Source organism: Gossypium arboreum, chromosome 8, assembly GCF_025698485.1.
Source record: "Gossypium arboreum isolate Shixiya-1 chromosome 8, ASM2569848v2, whole genome shotgun sequence".
Classification (NCBI taxonomy): domain Eukaryota; kingdom Viridiplantae; phylum Streptophyta; class Magnoliopsida; order Malvales; family Malvaceae; genus Gossypium; species Gossypium arboreum.
Genome location: NC_069077.1, coordinates 56,689,821 through 56,704,169, shown reverse-complemented (window position 1 = coordinate 56,704,169; position 14,349 = coordinate 56,689,821). Strand labels below are relative to the sequence as shown.

Sequence of the window (14,349 nt, the reverse complement as noted above, 5' to 3'; positions counted from 1 at the left end):
TGAAGAAACCCTTCACAAAAGTTGTTTATTACACATCTAATACTCATATTCTTCCATAAAATTTCAGAAAACTACACATATGCTTTCATAGGAAAAACCTAAGCTCTCCACCATTTTCCAAGATAGTCCCCTCATTTGAAAGTTCATGCTTTAAGGGGTCCAAAAATGTAAAAATCATTAACAAAAAGTATGTAAATCACTTACTTGTAAGAGGAACAAGTTTCTAAAATTTTGAAGCTCAAAACCTACAAAAATGGCTGAATTTTTGGTGGAGAGAAATAGTAAAAAATGATGATATCATCTTTCTTTTATTTTATTTCATTTTGGTCAAAATAAATCACCAAACTTCACCTAATGCTTGACTATTTTAATTTCTTGTCCCATGGCCGGCCATCACCTATTTAATGGCCTAATTTCACTTTAAAGACCCCTAATTTATGATACATGGAAAATTTGACACCCTTAGCTATCAATTTAAGACTTTTTCACTTTATGCGATTTAGTCCTTTTTCACAATTGTGCGCACAAACGTCAAAATTAACTCACCAAAATTTTTATGCACTAATACAAACATGCTATAACATCTAAATAATTATAAAATAATTTATTTGACTCCAAATTTGTGGTCCCGAGACCACTATTCCGACTAGGCCCTAAATTGGGCTATTACAGTATAAGATCTCATCAATCTTGTTTCTAGCTACACATTTCCTGATTATATTATCTGCACATTGTTTAAACAAAAACAACTTCTCCCAGAAATAATACCTACTATCATGAAGGAATTTCTTCCTTTGTTGGTACATCATTCTAAGAGGCATTATTCCACATGTTAAATAATTTAAAAAATCGGCAAACCAAGGAGTTTCATGGATTTGATTTACCTTGAAGATATGTTCATCTGGGAAATTTTCGTTGATAGGAACAAGTGAATGAATTACTTCATTTTGTTCCAACCTCGATAGATAATCAACTACTTGATTTTGAACTCCCTTTATGTCTTGGATCTCAAGATCAAATTTTTGGAGCAAAAATATCCATTGAATTAACCTCGATTTAGCATCTTTTTTAGTAAGTATTTGATGGTTGCATGATCAGTAAACACTGTGACTTTTATGCCTATAGGATATGAACTGAACTTGTCAAAAGTAAAAATTATAACAAAGAGTTCTTTTTCAGTTACCGTATAGTTAAGTTGGGCTCTTGTCCAAGTTCTACTTGCATGGTAGATCAGATGGAACACTTTGTTCCTTCTTTGACCCATCACAACTCCCAAAACAAAATCACTTGTGTCACACATCAACTAAAAAAGAGAGTTCCAATTTAGTGTAAGGATTATTGGGGCTGAATTAACCAACTTTCCAATTCTTCAAATGCTTTCAAGCATGCTTTGTTAAACTCAAAAGTTGTGTCTTTTTTCTAATAAAATGCACAATGCTTGGAAATTTTCGAAAAATCTTTGATAAACCTTTGGTAAAAATTGGCATGGCCTAAGAAACTTCTCACTCATTTCACACTAATTGGAAGTGGTAACTTTTAAATTGCATCCTCTTGCTTTACCGACTTTGATCTCTCTTCTGGAAATTGTGTCCTAAGGCAATCCATTTCGTAACCATAAAGTGACATTTCTCATAGTTAAGGACAAGATTTGTCTCCTCACATCTCATTAGTACCTTACCCAAATTACTCAAACAAACATCATATGAATTACCAAAAATAGAAATATCATTCATGAATACCTCAACAAAATTTTCAACCATATCAATAAATATTGCCATCATGCATCGTTGAAATGTTGTAAGTGCATTATACAAACCAAAAGGCATTCGCTTAAAAGAAAATGTACCGTACGGGCAAGTAAAAGTTGTTTTGTGTTGGCCTTTTGGGGCTACAACTATTTGGTTATATCCTGAACATCCTTCTAAGAAAAAATAATATTCATTACCTACCAGTCGCTCCAACATCTGATCCATAAAAGGTAGTGAAAAATGATTCTTTCAAGTGACCTTGTTCAATTTTCCGTAGTCTATATAGATTCTCCAACCTGTGACTGTCCTCGTCAAGATTAACTCGTTACGTTCATTATCTACAAATGTGATTCCACCTTTCTTTGGTACAAACTGTACCAGACTTACCCATGAACTATTTGAAATGGGGTAAATAATTCTTGCATTTAACCATTTGATAACTTCCTTTCGAACTACCTCTTTCATTATTGGATTGATTCTTCTTTGCCCATCAATTCTAGCTTACTTGTCCTCCTCTAAGATAATCTTTTGCATACAAAAGGATGGGCTTATTCCTCAAATATCAACTATGGTCCAGTCGATCGCCTTTTTAAATTTCTTTAAGACTTTGGTTAATAGCTCCTCTTGGCATTTTGTTAGTTCTGCTGAAATAATCACGGGTAAAGTAGAATAATACCCAAATAAATTTATTTCAAATGAGAGGGAAATACCTTAAGTTTGAGTTTGGGCGATTCCTCGATTGACAACTTAGGTTGTGTGTATTCCTTAGCTTCTAACTCTAATTGTTCAAATTGTGTTGGTTGAACATAGTCCATTGAATTGGCTTCCATTAAAGCTATATTTTCCTTACCTTGTTCATCGTCTAATAGCTTAGACCCTAAGGTGTTTTCCAATGAGTCTTCTACATGATTGCTTTCCATTCCGTAGAAACTAAGGTTTCTGGTTCCTTCATTACTGAACATTCTTCCGCTGGATCAGGGAATTTCATTGGGTTTAAGAACATTAAATGTTACCTGATCATCTTGAACTCTTATTGTGAGTAATGTTCTTCCCATTTCTAGGAAAGGTCTCCTCAGGATGATTGACGCTTCCTTATTTGCTTCAAAATCTAAAACAATAAAATAACAGGTAAAATAAACTTATTTACACATACAAAATATCCTTGATCTTTCCTTTCGGGTATGCCAAAGATCGATCCGCTAGTTGGAGTGTCACAATTGTGGGTATTACTTTACCTATGCCCAACGTCTGAAAAATAGACTTTGGCATCAAGTTGATGCTTGCTCCTATATCACATAAAGTTTTACCACAATAAGATTCTCTAATATTACAAGGTATAATAAAGCTTCTAGGGTCCATTTTCAAAGGTAGCTTCAATTGTAGGAACAGACTACACTCCCCCGTTAATGCTACAGTCTAGAACTCACTAAGCCTCTTCTTCTTAAACAGAAAGTCCATCATGAGCTTGACATAGTTAGACATTTGTTCTAAGGCTTCTACCAATGGGATATTGATGTGAACTACTTTAGAACTGCCAAAAACTTCTTGAATTGCAGCTCTTGCTTCTGTTGCTTGAGTTTTTGTGGATATGGAGGTGATGGAACTTTGGCTTGGACTAGACAGTTTTTTTAAGGAATTATATTTGCATCTAAAAAAGGTGTTAGCTTATCAAAATTTACTAGTTTAAATTTTACCTCTTCAGAGTTTGCAAGATCTAGCTTTTCTGGTGTAGGAATTTCGACTATGGGTTGATTTTCCTTTTCCTTGGCAAGTTCCTCTTTAAGCTCAACTATCTTGGGTTCCAAAGTCTTCCCACTTCGTAAAGCAACTACTTTACAATGTTCCTTACCCAAATTCCTTGAATTTTTTGTGTCACTTGGTAAGGCTCCTTACAGTCTATTACAAAGCTCTGTAGCTAACTGACCCATTTGGTTCTCCAAATTTTTCAATGTTGCTCCTTGGCTTTGGATTAATGTGTTATTCTTATTCATGTACGCCTTCAACAAATTCTCCAAACTGTTGGACGGTTCAGCTTGTGGTCATTTCTAAACTTGTTGATTGAACCCTTGAGGTTGATTTGACTTATGCTGTATGTAGGTGGTGTTCGGTCCACTTCCTTGGTTACTCTAGGAAAAGTTTGGATTATTTCACCATGAAGAGTTGTAGAAGTTGGACTGTGGTCTTTGTCCACTTATATTGTGATGTTGATTTCCTACATAATAAACAGACTTGGGATTTGATAGACAATTATCAAACAAAAGTCTGTCCTTATAATATACATAGGAAATATTGTCGAATTGACTCGGTGTTTGAGCTACAACATTATTAAAACAACCATTAGTAGTAAACTATTTCAACATTGAAGAGATAGAAATACTTGAACTAAGAGTGAAGTGAGGGCATCTACTTCATACACTCCCGTTACTCGTCTTCTTGAAGCTGCTCGACTTGTTGGCCATTGATAGTTATTATTGGCTATTCTCTCGATGATTTCATACGACTCATTATAAGACTTAGAAAGGAGAGCACCATTCATAGAAACATCTACTATCAACCTTGTGTGTGCGTTGAAACCATTATAAAATGTCTCCAACTAGATACAATGTGGAATCCCATGGTGAGAGCACTTGTGAAGTAACTCTTTGAATGTTTCTCATGCCTTATATAAGGTTTCGTCATCCATTTACTGGAAAGTGGTGATCTCATTCCGCAACTTAGCATTTTTTCAAGGTGGGAAATTATTTACCAAAAAGGTGTTTGGCTAGCTCTTGCCATGTAGAAATTGAGCTAGGTGACAATGAATTAAGCCATACTCGTGCTTTATCTTGCTACAAATATGGAAACAAATTCAACCTCAATGCATATTCAATTACACCAGCTATCTTAACAGAATCACTCAGCTCCATGAACAATCGAAGGTGAAAATATGGATTGTCTATGGGCATTCCATTAAACTGACCCACTATTTAAAGCATCTAGAACATTACAAGCTTCAATTCAAATTGTGGCACCTCGATCTCCGGTGTCCTAATCCCCGAATTTAAATAATTAAAAAGTGGCATAGCGTATGCCTTTTGGCTCGATCCCTATCATCAGCAATAAGGATTGGATTACAAGCATTGGCAGTTTTATTCCCTTGAACTCTATTTTGATTTTCAAGGTTCGTTTCTGCAGCTTGTTTTTGGGCTAGTCTTTTTCGTCTCATTCGTCTAATTGTCCACTCGATTTCAGGGTCTATAGGGAGTAAATCGATGATTTGATCTATGCTTAGAAAAACCTGAAAAGAAAATCACAAAAAAATAATTAAAGAAGAAAAAATAATCCAAAATGCAAGAAAAAATTTCATAAATAGTGATTAAATTAATAGTCCTCGGAAACGGTACCAAAAACTTGGTTCGCGACAAAATTTTAAAGTGTATACAGTCGTAATCAAGTAATAAGTAAGTAAAAAAGTTATCATCTCCACAGGGACTGTATTTGTTAATCAATAATTGTAAAATTTAGAATTTACAAATTGGTTAAGGAAACACAAGATTTTGAAATTATGGATAAAGTTAAATTAATTAACTAAATGCAAATGAATTAACCTAAATGCAATAAAATGGTTTTAGCAGCAATATCACAAGTTTTAACAACAAAAAAATGAATAAGCTAGAACAATTACAATACTTGTCTCAATTCATTCTTCATCATGTTTAACAATGTTCCGGAAAAATTCCATGGCAATTTGATATTTCATTAACTTGGAATTTAATATAAGTTCTTTCGAAATATTATACTTAGAAAAACATGTATATTTCTATGTCCATATTTTACTAAGGATTCCTTAGAATTTATGTGAAGTAACATGGATGGATTAGGTTTGAAACAATTTAATCACATAAACCTAAATTTATGCAAGGTAATAGCGCTCTCTAGAGTTATTATGAACCTTTTATTTAATCGGATTAGGATCTAAATTAAGAATGCACCTTCCAATTATCATTTCCATTAATTGCCATCTGACTAGGATTGATCAACTAATTCTAATGCATCCAAACATATTTTAATGTATGAATAACATGAATGATTTTAATTGGAAGCATGAATGAATGAGGCACAAAACATCAAAAACATAAATAAAATAAAATTAAATCAATTCATTACAATTATTCTAGCTAATACAAATTTAAGTCATCATTAATGGAAAAAAATTTAAACAATTTGCAAACATGTTTGAATAACTAAGAACAAAGTAAAGAGTAAGGAAGAAGAAACTCATGATGAATTCGATATTTCCGAAAACTAATCGCAGTGGCTTCCTGGAAACACAAAAATATACACACTTTTTCATGCCCTTTTTAACTCAAATTTATGCGATAAAATTCTTGTCGAAAAATATACAATTATTATAAATTAATTAAATTATACTTAAATTATGAAAACGTTGAATTTTAATTAATTTTATAATAAATTTTGATTATTTTTGATCATTTTCGACAGATTTGCACAAATGGCGAAAATTTGCTCGACAGACACTGCTAGAAGCACAAAATCGAGAAGCGATTTTTGAAGCATCGAGACAAAATAAATTTTCAGCCTAAGACGGTCCAAATTATGTATATTAATTCATGATATAATTAATTTTATTTCATATACAATTTAATTTGGATTAAATAAATTATTATGAATTAATTATGAAAAAGTGCTCTAGTTGAGCCGAACCGACCAAGAAGTGGACAGCCCAAAACCATCCATATGTTGACCCAAATCAGCTTATTGGCTGATTATTTAGCTTGCAAAGAGGCTCTTGAAGACTTGTTCAAGTTGTAAACAAACCCTTCCACAATTGGTGGCTTTATAGATTTGCCCCAAACCTAAATTAGCAAAGTTGAAACTATCAACCTTGCCACATGTGTGGCCGGCCAAGGGAGGGCTCTTTGTCTGATAATTTTAGCTATTTTTAGCAGCCCTCTTTAGCTATAAAAACCCCCTTAGGCTGGTCATTTGAAACACATCTCAAGCATTCTCATCTTTTCTCTCTTCTCTCCATTTTCTCTCTTCTTTTCCATTCCAAATTCCATTGCTCTCTTGTCGATTTCTCCTCTTGGAAAAGGGGCATTCATCAGCCATTTGGAGTGTTCATAGCAACCTTGGTCGACGAGGACAACAGAGAAGGAAGAACGGAGCAAACTAGTCAAGCCTTGGAAAAACACTGGATTTGATTCTTGTTCCCTATCTCTTTAATTTTTGTTGTTGTTATGATGAACATATCTATGGATATTTATGTTGTTGGAACGGTTAATTTAATAAATTTAGCTTGAATTTAATTCGTGTTAGGTTGATTGCATTTCGTTTGCTAATGTTAAAATTGTGTTTATGTTGTTATAGGCCTAGGTAAGATGCTTGATTAAGTAAAATCACGACTAAGTTATTCTTGCATTAAAATTGTGAGGTAGCTAATGAATTCATTATTTAAATGGATTGAAATTTAATTAATGGACACAGTACTTAATCAGTGCATGTTTAATCGTCCAAGGTAGTTGAGGGTTAAATAAGCAACGGTATTTGATGATACATTTGCCTTGCATAACTTGCAAGATTATTGTGATTAAACTGTTTCAAGGTAGGGATACCTTGTTACCTCACATAGTCTTTTATGTGCTTATTAGATTTAATTAATTGTTTGAATTGACATAGGGATATGTATAAGAGATTATTTCGATTTAATAAGTATGTATGTGCAATAACATTTTTTCCTATTAAGATTTGTTTAATCAGTTGAATTGACATAGGGATATAGTCAAGAGAATAATGGATTTTGGTAGGTCAGTATGTTCATAAGCTAGCAAATTACCGAATTTTTGTGAATTTATTCATAACAATATAAACACGAGTTTAATAGTTCTAAGTTAAGAAATGTAATTAATCTAAAACAATTATGTCATCTTGATTAAAATCATATTTTGAAATCGTGCATTTGAGATTTATTTATTTAGTTTACTTATTTTAAAATCTTAGTTTTTAATCACCCTCTTCAAACATAATATTTTTCTTCACCAAAGTGTTTTAAATATCATTCATAAATAATTCTTTTCACAGTCTCTGTGGGTACGATAACTCGACATTTACTTGTCACTTTATTACTTGTTGTAATTGTGTACACTTGCACATTTCCGTCGTTCCACTTCCTCCAATTCTCGTTGTTGCTCTTTTACAAATTTCTCTTCAAGGTGGCTGGCCAACAGAGTTTTTTTCCAAGAAAAATGCTAGCTAGAGAAATGGAGAGCTTAGGGAGAAAAGAAAAATGAGAGAATGTGAGAGATATGATAGATGAGGAATTGTTGGATGAGATCTTGAAATGAGACATGAGGGGTGATATTTATACTAGAGGAATAGCTTGGGAGTTTGCTAAAAATAGCATTGAGATCCCTTGGATTTCTCCCTTGCTTGGTTGGCCATATATTGTGGAGAGAAGGATGAGTGGTTACTTGATTCATGCTTGATTTTATGCATGAATCATGCAAATGGTTGGACGGTTTTAAAATGTTTAGTTGGGGGAGGATTTCTGATTTTTTCACACATGTAAGGACCTTCAATACAAATATTCAAAGATAATTTTGGTTGCTCTTCATGCCTTACTCAAATTAGGCTCTTCTCCCAATTGTTGGACGGTTTTGACAACCTAACTAGCTAACAAACTCGCCCTTCTCAGAAACCAAATTTCAACTAGGTTTAATCAATCATTTCTAGGTCCAATTTGTTGTCTTTTCCGCCCACATGCAGTGGATTTTATTTCATGTCCTTGTGTGCTTTTATTGCCTACCACAGTTATCAACTCAATGGTCCAACTACAACAAATTGAGTAAAAATTAACATGTAACACAAAATTATGTAAAATTATTACTTAATTTCATGAAATTACACACTTTACTAAAATTATACCCTATGTCTTAATATGAACTAAAATGACACAATTAGCTATCCATATACTCAAATTTTGAATAGATTATAAGTAAAAAGGTGCTAAAAAAACTTATATAATTTAGACATATATACCCCTTTTTTTATACGAGATCTCTATGAACTTGGCCTGATTCCGCCTCATCCTAGATTTCTTTGCACCTTAACTAGCTTGCCTCACAAACACTGTCTACCAGTAGCTGGCTTCCACTAATATTCACCATAATTTTGGATCCTTACTCTTATAAACTAGTCCTAGGCTTTTGGTTTACCTCATTCCAATCTTCTGGATAACAGAAATCAACATCTAGTTTTTAATGAATTGTAACCTGCCACTTCTAACGGATTATCCGTCCAATGTAGCCCTTGGCAGAATCCTTTCTATTAGCCCTCTGTTAGCCCGTGTCACACCCCAAAATATAAGGGGCTAATTGAAATAAAGAAATGACTAGACCTGATGGTTAAATAGTTAGTGCACTCCTTAGATGTCCTAGGTTGTATCCACTCCTCTTTCAATTCTTTTCTTTAATTTTTAGCAAACTAAAGTAGAATATATACCAAAATAAATACTATTTGAACTGAAAATTTAGCAAGAAATGGGCAGCAACCCAAATGATTAACACACCTTATCCCCCCTTGTTGGCCCAAGTTCGAACCACCATATCACCACCACCGGTCCCTTTATTTTTCCTTCTTAATTTCAGCCAAAATAATGGGTTTATTTGCCAAACCACCCCTAGGGTTTCAATCCCTAGCTATTTAATAAATCCTCTTCCAATTAAACTAGGTTTTCTTTCCTTTCCAATTCTAAATGGAATTTTGGTTCTCTCTCCTTGTTTTTTCTCTTTTTTCTTTTCTTTCCTCTCTTTTACACCGAATTTACATCTTTTTTACTGATAATTATTTTATTTTCTAAATAAAATCATCTCCCATTAACTTGTGTTTCTATCGATTTAGCGAATCACCGTCAATTGCATCCCTAACTTTGCCAAGAAATGGTAAGTGCCTTTGTTTAGACGATCAAATTTTGTATTTTGTAATTTTATTGTCCCAACGCTAATTTTTCATCTGATTAATAAACCTTTTGCATTTCTTCCTGATTCTTGTAAATATTGAAAAATCTTGATTCAATTGTTAATCCGAGCATATTTTCCATTGAAGGACAAAATCTTAGTGAATCAGACCAGGATCGAGGATGAGGAATATCTATTAGACCCCGATGAAAGGTGTGTGTTCTTTACAAGTGATTTGGGCAAATCGAGCCTTGAAATAAGGTCACTCAGCTATCCACATAGGCATGTGGACCATACGACCTCACACACAATCATTTCCCCCTGAAACCCTATGATATTCGATTCTTACATGGCCTAGAATTGTCAACAATGCTTGCCACACGATCGTGCCTCTCTTGTAGCTTGATTTTACATGTTCCCCACGGCCATAGTGTCACCACATGGCCATGTAATCCCTCCATAGGACTTAAGGCATTGCACATGGTCATGTGCCCTGTTTTATAGTTTTGCTTAGAATTTTTTAGAAATTGTCAATTTAGTCACTACATGATCCTATAACTATTTTTTTAGAATTTTTTCTCTTTCAACTAAGTTCCCGATATTAGGAATAATGTGGAATCCATGATTTGATTGATTAATTTATTACTATATGTTCATGATACGTGATTAAGTACATGCCTTCTATGACTAAATCATTGATAAACTATTACTATTTCTTGTATTACTGAAATACTAATTGCATGAGCAACACTTTTATTGTCACTGATAAACCGAATACATGACAAACATGTCTACTGCTACTGTTGATCTAAATACATGTTAAATATGTCTACTATTTTTGTATTGTATTGATACTCGCATGTCATACTACATTGCATGGGGTGGGATGCTTTGAAAGGAGGAAATACTGGTAGTTTTATCTACAAACACTGGTTGTTTATCCACAAATTATTGGAAGCTTTTATCTGCAAAACAATTGTGTAGTCACAACCACTGGCAATGTATTAACTTACAAACACTAATGGTTTATCCACAATTTTTACTAGCAGCTTGTATCTGCAAACCTGTTGTGTATCCACAACTAAGACTAATGGTTCATCCAAAAACTGGAGTGTCCGTGATTTAAGTGTTTTAAGGAACTCTTACTGTAGACTGTAGCAGTAAGGTAGAAATTATCCTTACCAATAAACAGAACTTGTATTGCGTTGCATCGACACACATAAGCGTTGTAACACCCCTAACCTCTATCTGTCGCTAGAATAGGGTCTGTACATCCCGTGTAACACCCCGTACCCGAGTCCGTTACCGGAGTCGAACACAAGGTGCACACAAACTTGACTTAATCATTTTCACAGTCCATTTAAAAATTTCCAGACAAGCTGGTTACTGCATCACTGTCACTTTAAAAATCATATCTTGAGTTTCAAAGCTCGAAAATCAGTTTCGTAATTTTTCCCTGAAATTAGACTCACATTTCCATCTACATATTTTTTTCTAGAATTTTTGGTTTGGCCAATTAGTACAGTTTATTAGTTAAAGTCTCCCATGTGACAAGGGTCGACTACACTAACCTTCGCACGTTACAACTTGAATATCTCTCTGTACAGGGCTTCAATCTGATTCCGTTTGTTTCTATAGAAACTAGACTCAAAGAGGAATCTATACATATATGGCATGACTCCTAATTATCCCTGGTTAATTTACAATTAATTTCCAAAGTCGGAACAGGGGGTCCAGAAACCGTTCTGGTCCTGTCTCACGAAAACCTAAATATCTCTTAATATACAACTCATATGACCGTTTCGTTTCTTCCATATGAAAGTAGATTCATCAAGGTTCATTTACATAATTTATTCACTAATTTATTCCATTCCTACTATTTTTAGTGATTTTTCACATCCAAACCACTGCTGCTGACAGCATCTGCCTTTAAGGTAGACTTTACCTATTTCATAATTTCCATGATTCAATTGGCCCTTTTTGCATACATAGCACAAAGTGTGATCATGATTAACCATTCCAATGGCTAATCGTTTCAAAACAATTCCATACCTCATAATGATCAACATACAAATGATTATAGTACTATGCTAAAAATGTATATAAGCCATTTTCGCATGGCTATCTAAGTTTACACAAAACCGAAAGGTACATGACCTACAACAAAAGGGTAGTCCTATACATGCCATTTCAAAGTTCAACCAAAATTTGTACCAAAATGGGGCTTTGATAGTGTGGATGACTTGACTTCAATGATCCCGAATCCGATAGCTAACGAGCAAAATCTATAAAACAAAGAGCCAAAGCAACGGGTAAGCATTTTAATGCTTAGTAAGTCTCAAGTAATGAAATCAGCTTTGACTAAAGTATTACATTCACATAGCTAAATGAATCACTTTAGTAATACACATTCTCATAATCATATACACACACAAGGTATCAACCTATCTAAGAGCCGAAAGTTCGTTAGTCGATCGAAGCGAACACTATTTCAAACAATTGACTTTTCCGATGCACATGTAAACATACCTTATCATATGGGTTTTTCGAGCGTATTAATTGAATTTATTACCGCACCAAAACGCTCACCTTCAAATCGAGCTTCTTGAATTTAGCGGATATAACCACAAGCACAATTGCCTTGGTCTTAACCCGATTTGGTATCTTGCACAAATGCCTTGGTCTTAGCCGGATATGACAACTTCATACGAATACCTTGGTCTTAGCCGGATATAATCACTAGCATAAATGCCTTGGGACTTAGCCGGATATATTCACTAGCATAAATGCCTTCGGGACTTAGCCGGGTATCATTCAAATGCTCATGTATACATATATCAATAATCACGACACATCCATATTTCATTTTCGTTACTAAGGCTCAAACACAAAATATTTATCAAACCTTTCCAATTTCAGCTCAATAGCCACACACAAAGAGCATGATTTCAATTAACTTTATAACTTAGTCCCTACGCACATTCGGCTGTCCGCCATAATATGACAAATCATTTCAATATAATTCAAGTAGGGTCATTACTCGAAGACTTACTTCAGACGTGGTCGAGCGATTTCGACGACTACTCGACTACCTTTTCCTTCCCTTTATCGGATTTAGCTCCCTTTGCTCTTGAGCTTAATTTAACAAATAAATTGATTTAATCATTTGAGCATCGAAAGAGGAATTCAAGGTACTTAGCCAATATATATACTCATTAGGCATCAAAGTCACATATGTACGAAATCATGAATCGAACTCAACACATTAGTTAATATTCCTCTTAGCTGAATTTTCTAAGCCAAGAATAGGCATCAATATGCTTGCCTCTAACCGAATGCATGCACACCAATTCCCCTCATGTGGCCGAATATGCATGTCCATGTTGAGGCCAATTATACATAATACCACACAAAACAACATACATTTTACTAACTAACGATTCCATATTGTAACTCAATACGCATCAATCATTTACTTCATAACCGAAACACCATCATATGTAATTATATGCCTTGAGATAGTATATATGTCATACCAATACATCATGTGCAAACATATATATATATACATGCAAGAGCCGAATCATAAGGCTGATTATGACTATCTCATATATCTTCATTATGGCGAATGCTCCTTCTACACCATTTACCTTCACAAAGCATGAATTTCATCATCCAACTTACAAGCTTACAATGTCATGAAGTTTAACCTCATAGTATCTATCAAACTCTCACTCAAAATTGCTAAAAGAATATTCAATAATCATTAATCCACCATCACATGCACCATTGCAAAGCTTCACTTTTAGCATGCAAATGATATCAACACAATCTCACCTTAGCGAATATCATCTCCATGACATAGTAAGGATTTGAACCATGGCTAGTTAGAACTCAAGCTAACTACTAAAATATACATGAATCTCATGGCAAAACATCAAACTTACCTTAACTGGTGACCTAGGATAGCCGAATGCTTCACTCCCTTCTTCCCTTTTTCCTTCAATTTTCGGCCAAAAGATGTTCAAGGATGAACACACACATTTCTTTTTCTTCTTTGTATTTTCTTCCTAGTTTTGGTTCAAAGAAAGGATGAACAAATTTTTTTTTCTTTCATTTCCTTCAACTCAATGAAATGGGGGGATTACACCTTCTCTCCCTTTTTTTTTTTTTTCAATTCTTTATTCCTCACCTTAGTTTAATTTTTTCCTCCCATATTGCACCAACAAAACATGTCTATGACATGTTTTGCCCATCCTCCCTTGTCATGGCCGGCCACCACTTATAAAAGGGGGGTATTTGACATGCAAGACCATTGTTTTGCATGCATGCTTTAATTAGTCATCACACATTTCCTATCCTACTTTCAAAGTTCACTACTAGGTCCTTTTTAGTGAAATTCACATTTATGACCCTAAATCAAATCATCAAAATGTCACACACAAATTAACACATATCATAGGCATCAAAATGAATATTAAATTATTTTATGCCTCGGTTTTAGGAGTCCGAAACCACTTCCGACTAGGGTCAATTTTAAAACATCACATCCCGAAATAGGGCCTAAACGGACGATGGTTACTGAAACCATAAATTCGAGGTAGAAAAATTTATTTTATTATTATTTTGAGGTTCATGATATGATT

The 14,349-nt window shown here is 34.1% G+C and overlaps 1 non-coding gene across 1 annotated transcript; it reads left to right on the top strand.

Annotated features, from left to right (window-relative positions):
• Positions 1-4,357: 4,357 nt before the first annotated feature.
• LOC128279756 (small nucleolar RNA R71) lies at positions 4,358-4,464 on the top strand. The gene has a single exon (XR_008269952.1). It is a non-coding gene; the product is annotated as a small nucleolar RNA R71 (small nucleolar RNA).
• Positions 4,465-14,349: the final 9,885 nt, after the last annotated feature.